Raw genomic sequence first — 25,414 nt, 5'->3', positions numbered from 1 at the left:
TTAAACATATGAATGTATGTAGTTTGAATGAAGTTTTACAATTCTAAGTGCCAGCTCTCGGCACAAGGATCATAGACTACCTAACATAAATCCTGTGCTAGGTACAGGAAACCTGCTCTACAAGTGTTAGACACAGGAATAGAAGAGACTCCCAAAATAATATTGGCTACTGCTGTTGCCCTGTTTGCCTCACATAATTTGAAGGCAAGATCCTATAGCTAAAGACAGCATACACTTTGGAGAGTGGATTTGGAGAAACTGCTGTAAGATATACTTGTTGGGCTTAGACATAAATCACTTGCCTAATGTGTACAGGCTCTATCTCAATTTGCACAACAACATACAAACTCACACACACACAATTATGCACACTCTCTCACACAGATACATACACTCACATACATGAAAACACACAAAGAAGGGGAGATAATTTGTCTGATGAAGCCTTTAAGGCTCCTAAGGAAGGAGATAAAGGAAAGAAACAGGTTGATTACCATTAGTTATATCCTATCATATCAATTTCACACAATTTGTTGGTATATTTTCTTGCTTACTAGCTTGGAAGATGCAAAAGGAGTAGCTACGCTGAGTCGTGCATAGGCCTAGTAGGAAAGGCCAGAAACTGGGAAACAATCTTAAGCCATCGCATATGCATGTGAGTTGATATCATGAGCCACAAAATTGTTCCCATACACTCCTGAATTGGAACAGTGTCTGAAAGACTATCCTTTAGGGATCATTTCTATAGTTTGTTACTAGACAAGTTTTTCCTACTGTGTGCAGCAGTGTCTGAATTGGGAATATACAAATTTTTTTATTAAGACACAGAAATTCTTATACTTTTCTATATCATTCCAAACATTGTACTAACATTGATAAAGTACTGATTTTGTTTCTACCTGTCAATTTCTGGCTCAGTTCCTGGTTCCATTTCTTCCTCTTGGACCATGGTATCTTTCTCCTTCATGAAGCATCCATGACTGGATGCTACTAGATCTCAATGAGGTGTCATAACGATCTCTCCGTGACCGGGTGTTATGAGCTATCCATGACTGATTATTATGACCTCTACATGACTGGTTGTCATGACCTCTCTGTGACTGGTTGTCATGACCTCTCTGTGACTGGTTGTTCTGACCTCTCCATGACTGGTTAAGATCTCTCCATGACTGGTTGTTATGAGCTCTCATTGCATGGCCATGGTAAGGTCTCCCTGAGTGTTCATGATGAGATTTGCCGTCATGGTTGTGATGAGCTAACCCTGTATGGTTATCATGAGCTCTCCCTCTTTGGCCTTGATTATCTCTCTCTGTGTGGCCAGGATGAGCTATCCCTGAGTGGCTAGGAAGAACTCTCTCTGTATGGGTAAGACGATATCTATCTGAGTGGCCATGTTGAAGCCTAACTGCATGGTTTTGATGTGGTCTACCTGAGTAGTCATGAAGTGGTCTACCTGAGAGGTCAGGAAATGATCTAGCTGACTAGTCATGGTATGGTCTACCTGAGAGGTCAGGAAGTGGTCTACCTGAGCGATCAGGAAGTGGTCTGACTAATCATGGTGTGGTTTACCTGAGAGGTCATGGTGTAGTCTTACTGAGAGGTCAAGATTTGGTCTATCTGAGAGGTCATGATGTGGTCTATTTGAGAGGTCATAGTGTAGTATATCTGAATGGTTATGATGTGGTCTACCTGAGAGTTCATGGTGTTGGTCACTGTATAATTATTAGTTCTACCTAGTAGACACGAGATCTATCTGAGTGAAAATAGGAGCTCCCCTTTATCAACTATATGATATTCTGGAATAGTCACCATAAGATCTGCCAATGTGGTGTCATGAGATTGGGAGAGGCCATGTCATCTCCTGGAGAAAAATTGGTTTCTTTCTAGTTGTAGCTATCTCTTTCTTCTGATTGGTTTCCATTCCTCCTTGTTCGATTGTCTCTGCTGACTTGTCATGTCTGCAAAGGGTCCCAGTTATATAATATAAATGAGATAGTCTATGATTTGATTAAGACATGAGTGTATTTTTCTTTTTTTTTTTAATTTTTTATTAGATATTTAGCTCATTTACATTTCCAATGCTATACCAAAAGCCCCCCATACCCACCCACCCCCAATCCCCTACCCACCCACTCCCCCTTTTTGGCCCTGGCGTTCCCCTGTACTGGGGCATATAAATTTTGCGTGTCCAATGGGCCTCTCTTTCCAGTGATGGCCGACTAGGCCATCTTTTGATACATATGCAGCTAGAGTCAAGAGCTCCGGGGTACTGGTTAGTTCATAATGTTGTTCCACCTATAAGGTTGCAGATCCCTTTAGCTTCTTGGGTACTTTCTCTAGCTTCTCCATTGGGAGCCCTGTGATCCATCCATTAGGTGACTGTGAGCATCCACTTCTGTGTTTGCTAGGCCTCGGCATAGTCTCACAAGAGACAGCTACATCTGGATCCCTTCAGCAAAATCTTGCTAGTGTATGAAATGGTGTCAACGTTTGGATGCTGATTATGGGGTGGATCCCTGGATATAGCAGTCTCTACATGGTCCATCCTTTCATCTCAGCTCCAAACTTTGTCTCTGTAACTCCTTCCAAGGGTGTTTTGTTCCCACTTCTAAGGAGGGGCATAGTGTCCACACTTCAGTCTTCATTTTTCTTGAGTTTCATGTGTTTAGGAAATTGTATCTTATATCTTGGGTATCCTAGGTTTTGGGCTATATATCCACTTATCAGTGAGTACATATTGTGTGAGTTCCTTTGTGAATGTGTTACCTCACTCAGGATGATGCCCTCCAGGTCCATCCATTTGGCTAGGAATTTCATAAATTCATTCTTTTTAATAACTGAGTAGTACTTCATTGTGTAGATATACCACATTTTCTGTATCCATTCCTCTGTTGAGGGGCATCTGGGTTCTTTCCAGCTTCTGGCTATTATAAATAAGGCTGCTATGAACATAGCGGAGCATGTGTCCTTCTTACCAGTTGGGGCATCTTCTGGATATATGCCCAGGAGAGGTATTGCTGGATCCTCCGGTAGTACTATGTCCACTTTTCTGAGGAACCGCCAGACTGATTTCCAGAGTGCAGGCTTGTACCCAGAAGTGGACAGCTGCAGCATTACAACCCCTTTCTGGGACAACCCTGAAAGACACAGGTGAAGGGAAATCTTCACAGTGGGCAGAACTTCGGGCAGTACACATGGTATTACAGTTTGTTTGCAAGAAGAAATGGCCAGATGTTCGATTATTCACTGACTCATGGGCTGTAGCCAATGGATTGGCTGGATGGTCAGGGACTTGGAAAGATCACAATTGGAAAATTGGTGAGAAAGACATCTGGGGAAGACGTATGTGGATAGATCTCTCCAAATGGGCAAAGGATGTGAAGATATTTGTGTCCCATGTAAATGCTCACCAAAAGGTGACTTCAGCCGAGGAGGAGTTCAATAATCAAGTGGATAAGATGACCCGTTCTGTGGACAGTCAGCCTCTCTCCCCAGCCATCCCTGTCATTGCTCAGTGGGCACATGAACAAAGTGGCCATGGTGGTTGAGATGGAGGTTATGCTTGGGCTCAGCAACACGGGCTTCCACTCACCAAAGCTGACCTGGCAACAGCTGCTGCTGATTGCCAGATCTGCCAACAGCAGAAACCAACACTGAGCCCCAGATATGGCACCATTGCTCGAGGTGACCAGCCAGCAACCTGGTGGCAGGTTGACTACATTGGACCACTTCCTTCGTGGAAAGGACAGCGTTTTGTTCTTACTGGAGTAGATACTTATTCTGGTTATGGATTTGCTTTTCCTGCACGTAATGCCTCTGCTAAAACCACCATTAACGGACTGACAGAATGCCGTATCTATCGTCATGGTATTCCACACAATATTGCTTCTGACCAAGGAACTCATTTCACAGCCAGAGAAGTACGACAGTGGGCCCACGATCATGGAATTCACTGGTCTTACCACATTCTCCATCATCCTGAAGCAGCTGGTCTGATAGAAAGATGGAATGGCCTTTTGAAGACCCAGTTACAGCGCCAATTAGGGGGTAACAGCTTGGAAGGCTGGGGTAGAGTTCTTCAGAAGGCAGTATATGCTTTGAATCAGCGCTCGATATATGGTACAGTTTCACCCATAGCCAGGATTCATGGGTCCAGGAATCAAGGGGTGGAAAAAGGAATAGTTCCACTTACTATCACTCCTAGTGACCCTCTAGGAAAATTTTTCCAAGCCTGCAATCCCACCAACAATGGAGGAGTGTTCCTCATTCTCCACATCCACGCCAGCATCTGCTGTCACCTGAATTTTTGATCTTAGACATTCTGACTGGTGTGAGGTGGAATCTCAGGGTTGTTTTGATTTGCATTTCCCTGATGATTAAGGATGTTGAACATTTTTTCAGGTGTTTCTCTGCCATTCGGTATTCCTCAGGTGAGAATTCTTTGTTCAGTTCTGAGCCCCATTTTTTAATGGGGTTATTTGATTTTCTGAAGTCCACCTTCTTGAGTTCTTTATATATGTTGGATATTAGTCCCCTATCTGATTTAGGATAGGTAAAGATCCTTTCCCATTCTGTTGGTGGTCTTTTTGTCTTATTGACAGTGTCTTTTGCCTTGCAGAAACTTTGGAGTTTCATTAGGTCCCATTTGTCAATTCTCGATCTTACAGCACAAGCCATTGCTGTTCTGTTCAGGAATTTTTTCCCTGTGCCCATATCTTCAAGGCTTTTCCCCACTTTCTCCTCTATAAGTTTCAGTGTCTCTGGTTTTAAGTGAAGTTCCTTGATCCACTTAGATTTGACCTTAGTACAAGGAGAAAAGTATGGATCGATTCACATTCTTCTACATGATAACAACCAGTTGTGCCAGCACCAATTGTTGAAAATGCTGTCTTTCTTCCCCTGGATGGTTTTAGCTCCCTTGTCAAAGATCAAGTGACCATAGGTGTGTGGGTTCATTTCTGGGTCTTCAATTCTATTCCATTGGTCTACTTGTCTGTTTCTATACCAGTACCATGCAGTTTTTATCACAATTGCTCTGTAGTAAAGCTTTAGGTCAGGCATGGTGATTCCACCAGAGGTTCTTTTATCCTTGAGAAGAGTTTTTGCTATCCTAGGTTTTCTGTTATTCGAGATGAATTTGCAAATTGCTCCTTCTAATTCGTTGAAGAATTGAGTTGGAATTTTGATGGGGATTGCATTGAATCTGTAGATTGCTTTTGGCAAGATAGCCATTTTTACAATGTTGATCCTGCCAATCCATGAGCATGGGAGATCCTTCCATCTTCTGAGATCTTCTTTAATTTCTTTCGTCAGAGACTTGAAGTTTTTATCATACAGATCTTTCACTTCCTTAGTTAGAGTCACGCCGAGATATTTTATATTATTTGTGACTATTGAGAAAGGTGTTGTTTCCCTAATTTCTTTCTCAGCCTGTTTATTCTTTGTATAGAGAAAGGCCATTGACTTGTTTGAGGTTATTTTATATCCAGCTACTTCACCGAAGCTGTTTATCAGGTTTAGGAGTTCTCTGGTGGAATTTTTGGGGTCACTTATATATACTATCATATCATCTGCAAAAAGTGATATTTTGACTTCCTCTTTTCCCATTTGTATCCCCTTGATCTCCTTTTGTTGTCGAATTGCTCTGGCTAATACTTCAAGTACTATGTTGAAAAGGTAGGGAGAAAGTGGGCAGCCTTGTCTACTCCCTGATTTTAGTGGGATTGCTTCCAGCTTCTCTCCATTTACTTTGATGTTGGCTACTGGTTTGCTGTAGATTGCTTTTATCATGTTTAGGTATGGGCCTTGAATTCCCGATCTTTCCACAACTTTTATCATGAATGGGTGATAGATCTTGTCAAATGCTTTTTCTGCATCTAGCGAGATGATCATGTGGTTTCTGTCTTTGAGTTTGTTTATATAATGGATTACATTGTTGGATTTTTGTATATTAAACCATCCCTGCATTCCTGGAATAAAACCTACTTGGTCAGGATGGATGATTGCTTTAATGTGTTCTTGGATTCGGTTAGCGAGAATTTTATTGAGGATTTTTGCATCGATATTCATAAGAGAAATTGGTCTGAAGTTCTCTATCTGTGTTGGGTCTTTCTGTGGTTTAGGTATCAGAGTAATAGTGGCTTCATAAAATGAGTTGGGTAGAGTACCTTCTACTTCTATCTTGTGAAATAGTTTGTGCAGAACTGGAATTAGATCTTCTTTGAAGGTCTGATAGAACTCTGCACTAAACCCGTCTGGTCCTGGGCTTTTTTTGGTTGGGAGACTATTTATAACTGCTTCTATTTCTTTAGGGGATATGGGACTGTTTAGAAGATCAACTTGATCCTGATTCAACTTTGGTACCTGGTATCTGTCCAGAAATTTGTCCATTTCGTCCCGGTTTTCCAGTTTTTTGAGTATAGCCTTTTGTAGAAGGATCTGATGGTGTTTTGGATTTCTTCAGGATCTGTTGTTATGTCTCCATTTTCAGTTCTGATTTTGTTAATTAGGATTTTGTCCCTGTGCCCTCTAGTGAGTCTAGCTAATGGTTTATCTATCTTGTTGATTTTTCTCAAAGAACCAACTCCTCGTTTGGTTAATTCTTTGAATAGTTCTTCTTGTTTCCACTTGGTTGATTTCACCCCTGAGTTTGATTATTTCCTGCCGTCTACTCCTCTTGGGTGAATTTGCTTCCTTTTTTTCTAGAGCTTTTAGATGTGTTGTCAAGCTGCTAGTATGTGCTCTCTCCCGTTTCTTCTTGGAGGCACTCAGAGCTATGAGTTTCCCTCTTAGAAATGCTTTCATTGTGTCCCAAAGGTTTGGGTACGTTGTGGCTTCATTTTCATTAAACTCTAAAAAGTCTTTAATTTCTTTCTTTATTCCTTCCTTGACCAAGGTATCATTGAGAAGATTGTTGTTCAGTTTCCACGTGAGTGTTGGCTTTCTGTTATTTTTTTTGTTATTGAAGATCAGCCTTAGTGCATGGTGATCTGATAGGATACATGGGACAATTTCAATATTTTTGAATCTGTTGAGGCCTGTTTTGTGGCCTATTATGTGGTCAATTTTGGAGAAGGTACCATGAGGTGCTGAGAAGAAGGTATATCCTTTTGTTTTAGGATAAAATGTTCTGTAGATATCTGTCAGATCCATTTGTTTCATCACTTCTGTTAGTTTCAGTGTGTCCCTGTTTAGTTTCTGTTTCCATGATCTGTCCATTGGTGAAAGTGGTGTGTTGAAGTCTCCCACTAATATTGTGTGAGGTGCAATGTGTGCTTTGAGCTTTACTAAAGTTTCTTTAATGAATGTGGCTGCCCTTGTATTTGGAGCATAGATATTCAGAATTGAGAGTTCCTCTTCGAGGATTTTACCTTTGATGAGAACGAAGTGCCCCTCCTTGTCTTTTTTGATGACTTTGGATTCGAAGTCAATCTTATCAGATATTAGGATGGCTACTCCAGCTTGTTTCTTCATACCATTTGCTTGGAAAATTGTTTTCCAGCCTTTCATTCTGAGGTAGTGTCTATCTTTTTCTCTGAGATGTGTTTCCTGTAAGCAGCAAAATGTTGGGTCTTGTTTGTGTAGCCAGTTTGTTAGTCTATGTCTTTTTATGGGGGAGTTGAGACCATTGATGTTAAGAGATATTAAGGAAAAGTAATTGTTGCTTCCTGTTATTTTTGTTGTTAAAGTTGGCATTCTGTTCTTGTGGCTGTCTTCTTTTAGGTTTGTTGAGGGATTACCTTCCTGTTTTTTCTAGGGCGTTGTTCCCATTCTTGTATTGGTTTTTTTCTGTTATTATCCTTTAAAGGGCTGGATTCGTGGAGAGATAATGTGTGAATTTGGTTTTGTCGTGGAATACTTTGGTTTCTCCATCTATGGTAATTGAGAGTTTGAATGGGTATAGTAGCCTGGGCTGGAATTTGTGTTCTCTTAGTGTCTGTATAACATCTGTCCAGGCTCTTCTGGCTTTCATAGTCTCTGGTGAAAAATCTGGTGTAATTCTGATAGGCTTGCCTTTATATGTTACTTGACCTTTTTCCCTTACTGCTTTTAGTATTCTATCTTTATTTAGTGCTTTTGTTGTTCTGATTATTATGTGTCGGGAGGAATTTCTTTTCTGGTCCAGTCTATTTGGAGTTCTGTAGGCTTCTTGTATGTTCATAGGCATCTCTTTCTTTAGATTTGGGAAGTTTTCTTCAATAATTTTGTTGAAGATGTTTGCTGGTCCTTTGAGTTGAAAATCTTCATTCTCATCCACTCCTATTATCCGTAGGTTTGGTCTTCTCATTGTGTCCTGGATTTCCTGGATATTTTGAGTTAGGATCTTTTTGCATTTTCCATTTTCTTTGATTGTTGTGCCGATGTTCTCTATGGAATCTTCTGCACCTGAGATTCTCTCTTCCATCTCTTGTATTCTGTTGCTGATGCTCAAATCTATGGTTCCAGATTTCTTTCCTAGGGTTTCTATCTCCAGTGTTGCCTCACTTTGAGTTTTCTTTATTGTGTCTACTTCCCTTTTTAGGTCTAGTATGGTTTTGTTCATTTCCATCACCTGTTTGTGTGTTTTTTCCTCTTTTTCTGTAAGGACTTCTACCTGTTTGATTGTGTTTTCCTGTTTTTCTCTAAGGACTTGTAACTCTTTAGCAGTGTTCTCCTGTATTTCTTTAAGTGATTTATTAAAGTCCTTCTTGATGTCCTCTACCATCATCATGAGATATGCTTTTAAATCTAGGTCTAGGTTTTCAGGTGTATTGGGGTGTCCTGGACTGGACGAAGTGGGAGTGCTGGGTTCTGATGATGGTGAGTGGTCTTGGTTCCTGTTAGTAAGATTTCTAAGTTTACCTTTCGCCATCTGGTAATCTCTGGAGTTAATAATTATAGTTGACTCTGTTTAGAGATTGTTCTTCTGGTGATTCTGTTACCGTCTATCAGCAGACCTGGGAGACAGATTCTCTCCTCTGAGTTTCAGTGCTCAGAGCACTCTCTGCTGGCAAGCTCTCTTACAGGGAAGGTGCGCAGATATCTTGTTTTTGGACCTCCTCCTGGCCGAAGAAGAAGGCCCAAAATAGGGCCTTTCTCAGAAGCTGTGTTGCTTTGGCAGTTCCCAGAAACTGTCAGCTTCTGTGGTGCAGACTCTCACCTGTGCAGACTAAATTCCTAAGTTCCAGGGAGTCCCGGAATCAAGATGGCGACCGCTGCTGCTGAATCTGAGGCCGCCTCCCAAGCCAGGTGGACACCTGTCCTCTGGTTCGGATGGTGGCCTGCTGTCTGCGGCCCGCCAAGGGTGCTGCCTCAGTGGCTCTGTGCTTCCGCCTGACCCAGAAGCTGTCCGGTTCTCTGGCGCACCCTCTCACCTGTTCAGACTAATTTCCTAAGTTCTGCTGAGTCCCGGAACCAAGATGGCGACCGCTGCTGCTGAGGCTGAGGCCTCTTCTCTTTCTTCTGATTGGTTTCCATTCCTCCTTGTTCGATTGTCTCTGCTGACTTGTCATGTCTGCAAAGGGTCCCAGTTATATAATATAAATGAGATAGTCTATGATTTGATTAAGCCATGAGTGTATTTTTTCGATATTTTCTTTATATACATTTCATATGGTATTCCGAAAATTCCAAAAACCCTCCTTACACCCTGCTCCCCTACTGAACCACTCCTGTGTCTTGGCCCTCACATTCCCCTGTACTGGGGCATATAAAGTTTGCAATACCAAGGGGCCTTTATTCTCAGTGATGGCCAATTAGGCCATCTGCTACATATGCAGCTAGAGACACGAGCTCTGGGGTACTGTTAAGTTCATACTGTTCTTACACCTATAGGTTTGCAGACCCCTTCAGTTCAATGTGTACCTTCTCTACCTCCTCCATTGGGGGCCCTGTGTTCCATCCTATAGATGACTGTGAACATCCATTTCTCTATTTGCCAGGCACTGGCATAGCCTCATACGAGACAGCTATAACATGGTCCCTTCAGCTAAATCTTTCTGGCATATGAAATAGTGTCTGAGTTTGGTGGCTGATTATGGGATGGATCCCTGCGTGGGGAAGTCTAGGGATAGTCTATCCTTTCATCTTAGCTCCATTCTTTGTCTCTGTAACTCCTTTCATGGGTATTTTGTTCCCTATTCTAAGGAGTAATGAAGTATTCACCCATTGGTCTTCCCTCTTCTTGATTTTCTTGTATTTTGCAAATTGTATCTTGGGTGTTCTATGTTACTGGGCTTATATTCACTTATCAGTGAGTTCATATCTAATGACTTCTTTTGTGATAGGGTTACCTCACTAAGGATGATATCCTCCACATACATCCTTTTGTCTAAGAATTTCATAAATCCATTTTTAATAGCTGAGTAGTACTCCATTGTGTAATTGTACCATATTTTCTGTATCCATTCTTCTGTTGAGGGACATCTGGGTTCTTTCCAGCTTCTGGCTATTATAAATAAGGTTGCTATGAACATATTGGAGCATATGTTCTTATTACCAGTTGGAACTTCTTCTGGGTATATGCTCAGGAGAGGTATTGATGGATCATCCAGGAGTATGATATCCAATTTTCTGAGGAACCTCCACAATGACTTCCAGAGTGGTTGTACAAGGTTTCAATCCCACCATCCATGGAGGAGTGTTCCTCTTTCTCCACATCCTTGCCAGCATCTGCTGTCACCTGAATTTTTGATCCTAGCCATTCTCACTGGTGTAAGGTGGAATCTCAGTGTTGTTTTGATTTGCATTTCCCTGATGATTAAGGGTGTTGAACATTTTTTCAGGTGCTTCTCAGCCATTAAGTCTTCCCCAGTTGAGAATTCTTTGTTTAGCTCTGAACCCCATTTTTAATGGGGTTATTTGAATTTCTGGAGTCCAGCTTCTTGAGCTCTTTGTATATATTGGATATTATTCCCCTATCAGATTTAGGATTGGTAAATATCCTTTCCCAATCTGTTGGTGGCCTTTTTGTCTTATTGGCAGTGTCTTTTGCCTTACAGAAGCTTTGCAATTTTATGAGGTACCATTTGTCAATTCTTGATCTTATCGCTCAAGCCATTACTGTTCTTTTTAGGAATTTTTCCCTGTGCCCATATCTTCGAGGTTTTTCCCTAATTTCTCCTCTATTAATTTCAGTGTCTCTGGTCTTATGTGGAGCTGATTGATCTACTTAGACTTGAGCTTTGTACAAGGAGATAAGAATTGATCAATTCACATTCTTCTTCATGATAACCACCAATTGTGCCACCACCATTGGTTGAGAATGCTGTCTTTTTCCCACTGGATGGTTTTAGGTCCATTGTCAAAGATCAAGTGACCAAAGCTGTGTGGATTCATTTCTGGTTCTTCAATTTTATTCCATTTATCTACCTGTCTGTCACTGTACCAGTATCATGCAGTTTTTAATCACAATTGCTCTGTAGTACAGCTTAATGTCATGCATGGTAATTCCACCACAGGTGCTTTTATTGTTCAGAATAGTTTTTCATATCCTAGGTTTTTTTATTTTTCCAGATGAATTTGCAAATTGCCCTTTCTAAGTCAATGAATAATTGAGTTTGAATTTTGATGGGGATTGTGTTGAATCTGTAAGTGCATATTTAAAGAGATTTACGTATGTAGTTTGAATGAAGTTTTACAATTCTAAGTGCCAGTTCTTGCAACAAGGATCATAGACTACCTAACATACGCCCTGGGCTAGGTATGGGAAACCTCCTCTTCAAGTGTTAGACACAGGAATAGAAGAGACACCCAAAATAACATAGCTTATGGCTGTTGCCCTGTTTGCCTCACATAATTTGAAGGCAAGAACATACAGCTAAAGAGAGCATACACTTTGGAGAGTGGATTTGGAGAAACTGCTGTAAGATATACTTGTTGGGCTGAGGTTGTGTCTTAGACATAAATCACTTGCCTAATGTGTACAGACTCTATCACAATTAGCACAACAACAACATACAAACTCACACACAAACAAACATACACACTCTTTCATACAGATATATACACTCACATACATACAAACACACACAGAGGGGGAGATAATTTGCCTGATAAAGTCGTAATGACTCCTAAGCAAGGAGATAAAGTAAAGAAACAGGTTGATTACCATGAGTCATACTCTATCATATCAATTTAGCATAATCTGTTGGTATATTATCTTGCTTACCAGCTTGGAAGATGCAAAGGGAGTAGCTACTCTGAGTAGTGCATAGGCCTAGTAGGAAATGCCAGAAACTAGTAAACAATCTTAGGCAATTGCATATGCATGTGAGTTGATATTATGAGCCAGAAAATTATTCCAATACATACCTGAATTGGAACAGTGTCTGAAAGACTATCCTTTCAAGGATATTTCTATAGTTTGTTAGTAGACAAGTTTCTCTGACGGTGTGGAATAGTGTCTGAATTGAGAAAATACAAATTTAGTTATTTAGACACAGATATGGGGGCTAGAGAGATTCTCAGTGGTTAGGAGCACTGACTGATCTTCCAAAGGTCCTGAGTTCAAATCTCAGCAACCACATGGTGGCTCATAGCCATCTGTAGTGAGATCTGATGCCCTCTTCTGGTGTATCTGAAGACAGCTATAGTGTACTTACTTATAATAAATAAATAAATCTTTTTAAAAAGACACAGAAATGCTTATACATTTCTATATCATTCCAAACATTGTACTAACATAGATAAAGTACTGATTTTGTTTCTACCTGTCAATTTCTGTCTTAGTTCCTGGTGGTGATGCAGCCCTTGGTCCATTTCTTCCTCTTCAATCATGGTATCTTTCTGCTTCATGAAACATCCATGACTGGATGGTACTAGATCTCAATGAACGGTCATAATGATCTCTCTGTGACCAGATGTTACAAGCACTCCATGAATGATTATTATGACCTCTCCATGTCTGGTTGTCACTGCCTCTCTGTGACTGGATGTTATGATCTCTCCATGACTGGTTGTTATGAGCTCTCCATGACTAGTTGTTTTGAGCTTTCCCTGCATGACCATGATAAGCTCTCCCTGAGTGGTCATGATGAAATGTGCTGTAATAATAAGATGAGCTAACTATGTATGGTTATCATGAGCTCTCCCTCTTTGGACTTGATTATCTCTCTCTGTATTGCCAGGATGAGCTATCCTTGAGTGGCTGGGAAGAACTCTCACTGTATGCTTAAGATGAAATCTATGTGAGTGGCCATGTTGAAGCCTAACTGTATGGTTATAATGTGGTCTACATGAGTAGTTATGAAGTGGTCTGAGAGTTCATGGTGCAGTCTATCTGAGTGGTCATGATATGGTCTACCTGATTACTCATGGTATGGTCTACTTGAATTATCATGAGTTTGTCTACCTGAGTGGTATTGACATGGTGTACCTAAGTAGTCATGATGTGGTCTACCTGAGAGGTCATGAAGTGGTCTGAGTGGTCAAGATGTGGTCTAACTGGTAGGTCATGGTATGGTATATCTGAGTGGTCATGGTGTAGTATATCTGAGCAGTCATGGTGTGGTATACCTGAGAGGTCATGAAGTGGTCTACCTGAAAGTTCATGGTGTGGTCTGAGAGGTCATGGTATGGTCTACCTGAGAGGTCAGGATATGGTCTATCTGAGAGTTCATGGTGTGGTCTCTCTGAGAGGTCATGGTGTGGTATACCTGAGAGGTCATGATATGGTCTAACTGCTTACTCATGATATGGTCTACTTGAATTATCATGTGGTTGTCTACCTGATAGGTCATGAAGTGGTTTAACTGGGAGGTCCTGGTGTGGCATTCCTGAGAGGTCAGGATGTGGTCTAACTGAGAGTTCATGATGCAGTCTATCTGAGAGGTCATGATACAGTCTATCTGGGAGGTTAATGGTGTAGTCTAACTAATAGGACATGATATGGTCTATCTGAGAGGTCATAGTGTACTATATCTGAATGGTTATGATGTGGACTTTCTGAGAGGTCATGGTGTGGTCTATCTGTATAGCTATTAGTTCTACCTGAGTAGACATGAGATCTATCTGAGTGGATAGGAGCTCTCCTGAATCAGCTATGTGATCTTCTGGAATAGTGGCCATGATATCTGCCAATGTGGTGGTCATGAGATTGGGAGAGGCCATGTAATCACCTGAAGAAAAATTGGTTTCTTTCTAATTTTAGCTGTCTCTCTTCTGATTGATTTCCATTGCTCCTTGTTCATCTGTCTCTGTTGACTTGTCTTGTCTGCAAAGGATCCCAGTTATATAATATAAATAAGACAGTCGATGATTTATTTAAGCCATAAGTGTATATTTTAAACCCCTCCTTCTTTTCTTACTTCCTCTCTTCCTCCCCTCCTTTGCTTTTTTGAGAAGTTCTCATTAAAATGTTTAGGTTAGACTGAAACATGTGATTCTCATGAAGTTTGGAATTATAGGCTTGTACCACCACATCAGCTTCTTAAGACTATTTCTGTCAGTGATTTTCTCATAGAATGAATGACAATACTTTTTATGTACTAGTTTATGGAACTAAACTAAACACCATGTCACTTTCACAAGGATAATTATATGAATGTAACATAAAAATAATGAAAATTAGGTGTCTTGTGCATTTTACCAACTAAACCATTTGGCATCCTAATTAAGAAAAAAGAGATATGTTGGGTGGAGCTTGTAGAATTTTATGACAACCAGTAACTTACCACATATTCAATTGTGATCTTGAACTTTTAAACTCCCCCTTCATCCTCTTCAACACTAGGATTAAAGACACTTGCCACTACAAATGGTACTATATTGTAATGAGAATTGAACTCAGGGTTTCATGCACGCTAGCTAAGTACCCTACCAAATGAGCTACATCTACATTTAAGAATATTCTGTAATACAACTCCTTAAGATCAAATAAAATATTCCAAATTATTCTCTCACCACTGGTCATTAAAAATTTATATTTGAATGTAAACAAATACTTAATTCTAGGGAGAAAAACTAAGTGAGTGGAAAAGAAATGCTATAAAGGTAGCAAAAAGTTGGCTTGGTACAATTGAAATAAATGGATCTGGTAATAACTTAGCTTTATTTTCATTCATTTCAGCTCTTAAACCAGAGAGGCAGATTAGTGAATCACTCAAAAGGAGACAGTAAACACTTTGACAAGTGTCTATGATAATCCATAAGAGTAAGTGACTAACATTATACGGACAGTACTAAAAAATCTAGCTTTAAACTAGTATATGTTGCTTAGCAAGCAAAATACCCCTATATTTGGCATTACCATGCCCTGCTAAAACACTTCTAAATGGTCAAAGTAACTGATATTAGGAAGAAAGTGCTAGCACAGAGAATATTATAAATGCAAAACTTGAATATAATTATAAACTAATCATATTTATGTAAGGAATATTTTCTGGGCTGGGATTGTAGCACAGTTGTCCAGTACATACTCAGCATGAAAAGGGCAATGGTTCTCATAAGAAATTATTTACATCAAATCAGGTACTACAAGATTCATAAACTTAAGGAACTAAATTCTAATTTTCTTATAATAGTGAAAACTATTGTGTATTTTATCCATGATATGTGTGGGTGTGTATTCTGTGGTGTGCATGCAGAAGTCAGAAGCCAACTTTGCATGAACCTACTTTCTCCACCAACTTCTACAAGGATCCCAGAGATCCAACTTAATTAGTTAGGCATATGTGGCAAGAACCTCTCAAAACATTTTTATATAGTCAGGGTGTAATAGCTCTTGCCTATAAACCTAGCACTTGTCTCATTGCTACCAGAAATTTGGTTGCATGCAAGGTTCACTATCACCACTTTGGTTTTCTTTACTTTTCTCAGTGATGCAATTCTTGAATGGTTCAAAACTATTTGCAATGCATAGATGATTTCAATTTCAATATATTTTACAATATTTTCAGTTGGGAGTATCTTGGACAACAGCAAAAGTGAACACATTTTTTTCTTTCTAAATTTATCAACTATACCCTAAACTTTGGCCTGGGGATGTAGTTAAATTGGTAGAGTCCTTGTCTATCATACATATCTCCCTTGGCTGGAGCCTAAGCCCTCCATAAAACTAGGGGTAGTGGTACAGTGTCTGTAATTCCAGAAGATGGAAAGGAGAGAATCTGGAGTTAATGTCATCACTACATAGGCAGTCTGGCTTCCATGAAATATCATTTCAAACCAACAAAGATGAAAATCAAAAAACCCTTTAAGGAGCCTAGGATGGTTCTCAGAGGTAGAACACTTGCTTAGTGAGTGTAAAGTCCTGGGTCCAATCCATGAAAATAAACAAATAAAACAAACAAACAAAGGAAAACCTAAACCTAAACCAAATCAAACCAAACCAAAATTAGTATCAAAAATCTCATCCTGCAAGTTCTAGACCACTTTCTGTCAAACTCACTTGTTCCAGTCAGAAGGAATTATTTCATCTCTGCACCACAGAATGGAGACTGTGCTTAAAATTGTAACATATTGCTTCACAAAATAATGTTCCCAGAATTGCCTCTATGTGTGTGTGTGGGGGGGGGGAGAGAGAAAGAGAGAGAGAGAGAGAGAGAGAGAGAGAGAGAGAGAGAGAGAGAGAGAGAGAGAGAGAGAGAAAGGGTGAGAGCACATACTTATGAGCTTCAAGGAGGTTGAGTGAAGGTGTCATCAGGTGTCCTGCTCTTACTTTCCAAATTCCTCCCTTGAGATAGGGCGTCTTACAGTACTTCGAGCTAAGTCACAGCTAGTCAGATCCTATCTCCATTCTAAGAACACTGGGATTACAGATGTACCCTTGACCAAGACCAAGCTCTGCTTTTTGTATGGGTTCCAGGTCCTCATTCTTCTTTTGCATGTGCTCTTACCCTGTAGGCAATTTTCCTGTTCAAACAGTGTTTAATACCAGATGCCTATATAATAGCTTAAAATGCCCTATCCCATTCCCACTCTCCCTCCCTCTATGAGGGTGCTCATCTACCCACCTGAGCACTCCCTTCTTCCTGCTCTGGCATTTCCTTACACCAGAGCAATGAACACCCTCAGGCCCAAAGACTTCTCATCCTTCTCTGCCTCATATGTGACCAGCAACATGGGTTCCTCCATGTGTATTCTTTGCTTGGTGGTCTACTTCCCGGGAGCTATGGGGGTGGGGGTGGTGGAGTCTGGCCTGTTGACACTCTTACTCCATCCATGGGGCTGCAAAACCCCCTCAGCTCCTTCAATGTCTTCTCCAACTCCTCCATCATGGAACCCCAAACTCAGTCCAATGGCTGGCTGTGAGCATCTACCCTACCTCTGTATCAGTCAGGCTCTGGCACAGCCTTTCTGGAGATAGCCATTTCAAGTTAACATCAGCAAACACTTCCCAGCATCCAAGCTGCCTTGGATGCAAGCTGCTTTTCCAGGTGGTTGGCCGTGCTGAGGATAAAACTCAGTACTTTGTGCATGCTCATCAAGCACTCTGCAAACTAAGCTGCACCCTACTTCTGAACAAACACAGTTTACAAATGCAGGCCTTTGACTGTTCTCCTGTTTTTATTTTTTTTATTTTATTTTTATTATTCCTTTTATGCACTTACGTTTCAAATCATATCCCCTTCCCTGTTACCCCTCCACAAACTCCACCTCCCCATTCTCCCCACTCTCCTTTGACTTGATGAGTGTGCTCCTCCACATACTCACCCACTCCCACCTCACAGATCTAGCTTCCCACTACACTGGGGCATCAAGCCTCCACAGGACCAATGGCCTCCCTTCCCATTTATATCAGATAAGCCCACCCTCTGCTACATATGTACCTAGTGTCATGGATCCTACAACTGCTGTCCCCAAATCACAGTAGCCACACCATCAAAAGGAGAACAGATTAGGATTGGCAAGATGTTGTTTCACAAGCCATACTACGGTCATTTAAAAAGAAAATCAAAAGCAAAACCAAAGAACCCTGTTTTTTAAAATGTATGTTTTGCACATCGTTGAGACCAGGTATCACTTTGCGGTTCAGATTTTACTCAAAATTATATAAACCTGTTTCACCTGCCCCAGTCTTCTGGCTACAGGGTGAGCCTCCACGTCCAGTCTTTTATGAAGAGCCTGAAAACAATCTGTCTGTGGACCTGGAGTAGGAAACTGAGGGTCTTGTGAATACAACATTCAGACCTACACCCACTATGCTCCATTACTGGAAGGGGATTATAAGCATGTACCATTATATTGAATGCAGGTATTTATCTGTGTTAGGCATGTAAAGTACAAGGATAACTACATTTCCAGGTGTGTGCTCTCCATTTTTATACAGGAATGATCCCATACAACATTTATTAAAAACTCAAGCAAAGAAATTTTAGACTTTGGACCCTCTTTGGCTTGTAAATTGTATTAATATTTTTATCTGAAAGCATTAATTTTGTGAGAGCATTATTCAATAATTACAAAATATTAATACAAGACAAGTTTTCTACACACTGAATCACAACTGAGAAAGTACTTCATACAGTGGACACTCTAAAGAATGTGACAGAGGAGATGGGGGAAAATTCATGAGTCTCTGCTCCAGTACATGGGAGACCCTGGGTTTCATCACCTATGATGGGTGGAGACAAGTTAAGTGACAGGTTTCTCTCACTCTCTGAGATTCATGCTATACTTATTTCCAGAAGCCTTAAAAATGGGGATTGTACAGATTTCCTTAGTGGCTTTCTTAACTAGATAATTGGAAATTTAAGAAGAGAGCATTGCTCATTGCTCACATATTATAGTGCCAAGTATTAAATTAATAGTGTACACTCCATAAATATTTTTGTGACTATAGTTGAGGACATCTGTTATGCTGTCTTGTTAATGCAAGAGAATACCACAGAACTCTGAAACAGGACTTTTTTGTTTTACTGTCCAAAAGATACACTTGGTAAACAGAGAGCCACAATTTTAGGCATTTGTTTGCTTTTAAATCCAATTCTGGTATATTTAACACCTTTTACCGTAAGTAACATTTATAATGTACTTTGGGATATTACTAATATTGGCAAGTATACGAATGACATCTTGGACCTTTTATATATTTATTTTGTAAGTATTTGTATGTGCATATCTATGTGGCCATGTACTTGCATGTGTGTTCTGGAAAGCATTGTATGGATTTTGATACCAGGGACCTGTAGTTAGATAGCCATGTTTTGGATCTCTTGGCCCCAGAACCCAGTAGCAGAAAAAAAAAGGGGGGGGGAAACTGGGGTTGAAGCGTGCTCAATAGGCAGTCTGAAAGGAAAGATATTTTCTAAACGAAAAAAAAAAAAAAAAAAACAAAAAAAACAAAACAAACAAACAAAAAAAACAGTTACTACCTCTTCATCTATCCATACCCTCCAAAAGGCCCAACTTTAGACTCTCATATTGGCTTGGTACACCGCAAAGAATATAAGACTGAAAGTTCTGCCATTAGTTAAGGAAATTAATACGCTAATATGGCAGACCAGAAAGTGACCCTTTATTCTCTTCCTCCTCAAACAACTTCTAATAATGTTTCCTAAGAACAATCAAGGAAATCAAGGAAATTAATGCTCACTTCTTCTGTCACTTGAAATATAAATATTTAAAATTTTACTTTTAGGCACATGGCTTTAGAGACAAGATTACTCTGCTCCCAGGGGGCATTTTCACAAAGTTCAACCGCTGGGCTGGAAAACCTGGAAGAACTTCATCATGCCACAAGCTTTTCTACTAGCTCCTTAAATGTACTCTCTGTTGTATGCTAGGGAAATCCTGATCATTACTAATGGGCTCTAAATAATACTGTTCACACTAATTTCAATTTGTTTTATTTCTTTTCATTTTGATTTCTCAGTTCATCTTTTTGGTTATTTTGCCTCCATTTTGCCTGTGACTCAAGTGTGTACCTGATGTCTGTGCAGTCCAGAAGATGGCCATGTGATGGGAATCAATCCATGTTGTTTGAGGAAACAGCCCACCCAATGTTCTTAACTATATGGTGTTAGAGGTGAGAAAAAAATAGGATTGAAAGAAAGATGAAATTTCAAGACCTGTAAGTCATATAAGGTACTCAGAAATTGTTGGTTGTTTGTGAGCCTAGAGGCTGCCTGGGGCTGAGAAAAAGGAAAAACAAGCCCAGGTATGCCCTGTAGTTAAAACATTACTGGGAATAGCTTAACCTTAAAGATAAAGAGGAATGTGAGGACATAACAGGGCTATCTAAACTGAGTCAACAACTCACAGAACTCTGACACCCTGCACATACATGTAATTTTTCTGCTAATGTTTGAATAAGACAATAGTGTGTCACTATGCTCAATTCCACACCCCTAAGCCCCTTACCCCATAAAAACTCCTAGCTTTCAAACCTTGTGGCTGACATCCTTATCTCCTGTGTGGGATGCATGTGAGTTTGGAGCTCCATAATTAAACTACCTCGTCTAATTACATCAAGATGGCCCTTCGTGATTTTTTTTGGGTGCACACCATATAGGGTATTGAGTAGGGGATTCCCCACTATGTTCTATCATTTGAAGGTCCCACCGAGATCTGCGTGACACCAAGGAACCCTGAAAGACCCCTTGGAGGTACGTTTGTTTGTGTGCGTCTTGTATGTTGTCTGTTGTCTAAGTGTCTAAGTGTGGCACCACTGAATTTGTGTCTTGGTTTTTCAGTTCTGAGATTGTGGGTTTGAGTCCCACCTTGTGTCTTGGTTTTTCAGTTCTGGTATTCTGTATTCTGGCAGCTGCCACTGTGGACTGTGAGGGCCTAGTGGCTGTGGGAGGAAGACATTCTAAGGCTCCTTAGGCTGCATCCTTGGAAGACATTCCAAGGGTGACCCTGGAGGAAGTGCCCAGGGTGAGGGACAGTCAGAAAGGTCTGACTGTCATCTGACAGAGTAAGAAAAATAAGGTGCTTTTTCTGCCAGAAATGGATTCGATGTGGAATCTGACCCACGTCAGGAAGTCACGTTTGGCTGGTTATACAAGTCCAGGCATGGACAAGTGTGCTTAGATATACTGGTGTTTTTTCTTTGTTGCTGTTTTGTTTTTGTTTGTGGTTTTTGTCATGGGACATGGACACTGTACATGGGAGGGAAAGTGGAATCCCTTCCTGCAGGTCTGTTTGTATGTCTGTGTGTCTGTCTGATTTGTTGACTTGTGTGTCCTCCATTATACCACCTTCTGATTCTGTTTTGCTTTTGTTTTGTCTGGTTTCAAGTCTGGTTTTGGTCCCAAGGGGTTGACTAATTATCTTGGTTTTCTTTTAGGCCAGTCTCAGGTTCTGGGGGCCTTCCCATGGAGAGAGGTCCATTTGGGTTGGTTGCAGTGACAGTGAGACATGCCAAAACGCTGGAGGATGCTCTGGTGTCAAGCTGGGAAGTTGGATCTGAAACAGTCCTTCTCAACCCAGCAGCAGCTAGGGTTCAGTATATGCCTGGAACAGATAGTGTCAGGCTATCTCTGGAAACCGAGTGTGAGACGCCCTGTATTGGTCTTGCTTGTGTTTGTCATTTCTGTGGTACTGTGATTCTATGGTGGTTGCTTGAAAACGGTTTCTGTGTGTGTATTGTGTGTCTCTTTGTGTTCGGACTTGGACTAACAACTGACGACTGTTTTTGAGTTATGCCCTCTGAAATAAGCCTAAGAATCCTGTCAGATACCTATGCTGACCACTTCCTTTCAGATCCTCAGCTGCCCTGCCTCCCACTCCAACTCCAGGGAGCAGCCAGCAGGTCACTGTGGTCCTGCCCATGGACCTGGAGCCTAGGGAGAAATAAGATCAGGAAACTCGGAGAAAAAGAGGGGTGGTCCCTGAGAAGTCAGTGGCCCTGGATATTGTGGCTGCCGAAGGGGAGATAGAGGAGGCTGTGGGAGTGGCCAGCCAAGTGCGCCACGGGTTCCCTGGCTGCTTCTCATTCCCCTGTCCCCTGTATCCCGTCTCTTGTTAAAAGAAAAAGTGCTTTCACTTTGAGAGATGGGTGGCCTGGTACAGCCAGCTGTGAGAGCTGTGCTCCCTTCCCTGCCCTACATGTTTTCTCTTCTAGGGAATCCCCGCCCTGAGCTGCTGGCAGTGAGTCTGTTCCAAGCTCCAGTGAGGGAGGAATCTGCCCACTTGGGGTTTCTGTTCAAGGTAAGGAGCACCTGCGAATCTAACTGCCAGGCTCTGATGGGGGTCTCATCTCTATAGGACTAAAAAGTGACCCAACAATCTGACCAAGCTAATAGGAAGTTACAGAAGTTAAGAGAAGGACAGGGTAAGTCGGTAAGAAAGTGCAGAGGAAGAGAAACGAAGGAAGGATAGAGGTCTGCAAAGAAGTGAGCTAAGAGCAAAGCTTCAGCATACTCAGGAGAGATGGATGACAGTGGTAAATAGAGAGCTTAACAGTGAAGAAAAGTAAAAATAGAGATGAAGGAGATTAGAGAAGTCTGAGATGAGAGAGAGAGAGATACTCTAAATGAATAAATATTTAGAGGAAGAACCAGTAAATAAGAGTCAGACAAGAAGAAGAGTTAAGGAAACATGAGGCTGACAAAGACAGAGACCAGAGACAGAATCAGAGATGTGCTGTGAGACAGAAAGATTAACCAGGGTAGAAGAGAACTATGAAAGAAGATAAGTGACAGGATAAAGATGTGATAATTAGATAACATCCAAAGGAAACAAAGTCAAAGAGGAGGAACAAAAGATATATATATATATATATATATATATATATAGAGAGAGAGAGAGAGAGAGAGAGAGAGAGAGAAAACATTACATGAGATCTCCGTTACAGTTAGGAAACAGGAGCAAAGAGAGGTAAATGACAAAGACTAGAACCTAGCAAAGTGGCACATGCTAATAATGCTAGCACTTAGAAATGATCTGTAAGAAACAGGAAGCCAGAGAATTAAAAAGAGAAAAGAGAAATGAAATTCTGGCCACAAAAGTCAGGGAAAATAGAAAACTTAGATAGTACCTGGCAACAAAAGAAAGCTTTTGGCTAAAGATCAATGTGTTTACTGTAAAGAAAATGGCACTGGGTGAGAGACTGGCCCAACAAAAAGAAGAGGAGCCCCCCTCATGTCCAAACCCTTCACCTGTTCGTGGCTAAAAGTAAAGAGATAGCAAAAGGGGTGCTAACACAGAAGCTGAGTCCTTAGAAGAGGCCGGTGGCCTACCTGTGGAAGCAGCTAGAATACAGACTGTGTTTCATATTCCCCCACCGACCAGTGCAAAACAAGTTAGAAAAGTTCCTGGGCACTGCAGGCTTTTGCAGATTGTGGATTTCAGGTTTTGCTGAATTAAAGAGATAAACAGCCCTTCATATAGAGAAATAAGGAACAATAGGCCTTGGATGCCATTAAGACTGACTTAAAGTTGTTCCCAGCTTTGGGACTCCTAGATGTGACTGAGAACAAAGCTATTGCTAAAGAGGTTCTTACTCAAAGATTGGGACACTGGAAAAGACCTGTGACATACTTGTAAGAAATTAGACCCGGTGGCTGTAGAATGACCTGCTTGTCTGCACATAGTGGCTTCTGGTCAAAGACGCAGATAAATTGACTCTGAGACAAAACTTGGCACATGCCCTAGAAAGTGTGGTTCAGCCCCCCTGACCAATGGCTGACTTCTTGAAAACATTATCCAACCGTTCTCCTGAATGACGGACACATTATCAGTGCTTTTTGTTGACTGAACGAGTGACCTTCACTGCCCTACTGGCTGAGACTTCACCTACTCATCACTGTGATGACATTCTGGCAAAAGAAACTGATACTCGAAATGATCTGAAGGATCAGATCAGCCTTGGCCTGAGAGTTTGAGCTGGTACATGGATGGCAGTAGCCTCGAGGTTGAAGGTAAGCAGAAGGTGGGGACAACAGCTCAGTGGTAGACAGAAAGCTGAACTTGTGGCTTTGATACAAGCTCTATAAATGGTAAAAGAGGAGTCTACACTGACAGCAGGTATGCTTTTGCCACTGTACAGAGCAATATACAGACAAAGAGGGCTGTTGACATCTGCAGAGAAAGGCCTAAGTTGCTGTGGCTAAAAGAAATCAGATGGCAGATCAAACCACCAAACAGGTATGCCAAAGAGCAATGATCCTGGCAGTCTGAAGACTATCAAGTTATAGACAAATTAAGACTGGTAAAAGAAACCCTGTATAGAATAGTAGAAACTGGAGAAAGAAAACTAGTCCTACCATGGGAAGACAGACCCGACATCTACTGAGAGTTAGACTTTACTGAGAAAAATATGTGTATGAATACCTTCTGGTTTTTGTGAACATTCTCAAGATGGATAGAAGCTTTTCCCTGTAAAAATGAGACTGTTCAGATAGTCATCAAGATTATTAAAGAAAAATTTTCCAAGGTTCGGAGTGCCAAAAGCAATAGTGTCAGATAATGGCCCTGTCTTTGTTGCCCAGGTAAGTCAGGATGTGGCCAAGTATTTAGAGGTCAAATGAAAATTACATTGTGTGTGCAGACCTCAGAGCTCAGGACAGATAGAAAGAATGAATAGAACTCTAAAAGAGTTCTTGACAAAATTAATCATGGAGACTGGCACAGACGTGGTGCTCCTTCCCCTTGCCCTATTTGGAACTCGAAATACTCCATCTTGATTCAGCCTTACTCTTTTTGAGATCCTTTATGGGACTTCCATGCCCATCACTGTCTTAAATGATGTGTTTAAACCTATGTTGTTATAATAATTATCTGTATGATAACTTAAAAGGTGGTGCAGAAAGTAGTCTGGTCACAACTAGCTACAGCAAATGAGCCGGGTTCCCCAAAGACATCTCACCAGTTCTAGCCAGAGATCTGATCTATGTATATCTACATCATGCACAGACCCTCAAGCCTCGCTAGAAGGGCCCCTGCCAAGTCCTCTTTACTATTCCTTCATATTCTATTTTTGTTACAACTTATGGTCCTCCAGCATCAGTACCAAGCTATAGTTAAGATAGAAAAAGAATATGATTTCTATTCTCCACATAGAGAAATAGACTTCTGAAATTCTAAGATTAGAATTACTTAGTAGAAGAAGAGGGGAATGAAAGAAAGATGAAATTTCAAGACCTGTAAGTCATATAAAGTACTCAGAAATTGCTGGTTGTTAGTGAGCCTGGGGCTGAGAAAAAGAAAAAGAAAAACAAACCATACATGTAATTTTTTGCTGATGTTTGAATAAGGCAATAGTGTGTCCTATGCTGAATTCCACACCCCTAAGCCCCTTAACCCATAACCACCCCTAGCTTTCAAACCTCATGGCCGACATCCATTATCTCCTGTGTGGGATGCATGTTGGTCCAGAGCTCCGTAATTAAACTACCTCGTGTAATTACATCAGGTCAGTCTATTCATGATTCTTTGGGTGCACGCCTAATCGGGAATTGAGTGGGGGTTTCCCCACAAGGTTCTATCAGAATATGACTCAGGGGTTCCTAGAGGAGGATAGAATGCAGACTATGGTTTTATAATTGGAAAG

At 40.9% G+C, this 25,414-nt stretch overlaps 2 pseudogenes; both read right to left on the bottom strand.

The window, feature by feature from the left end:
• Window positions 1-847: 847 nt before the first annotated feature.
• Gm15126 lies at window positions 848-12,098 on the bottom strand (annotated as a pseudogene).
• Window positions 12,099-12,685: 587 nt separating this feature from the next.
• Gm15125 lies at window positions 12,686-14,656 on the bottom strand (annotated as a pseudogene).
• Between the last annotated feature and the right edge of the window lie 10,758 nt (window positions 14,657-25,414).

This window comes from Mus musculus, chromosome X (genome assembly GCF_000001635.26).
Source record: "Mus musculus strain C57BL/6J chromosome X, GRCm38.p6 C57BL/6J".
Lineage (NCBI taxonomy): Eukaryota > Metazoa > Chordata > Mammalia > Rodentia > Muridae > Mus > Mus musculus.
This window is presented reverse-complemented; position numbering and strand designations above follow the sequence as displayed.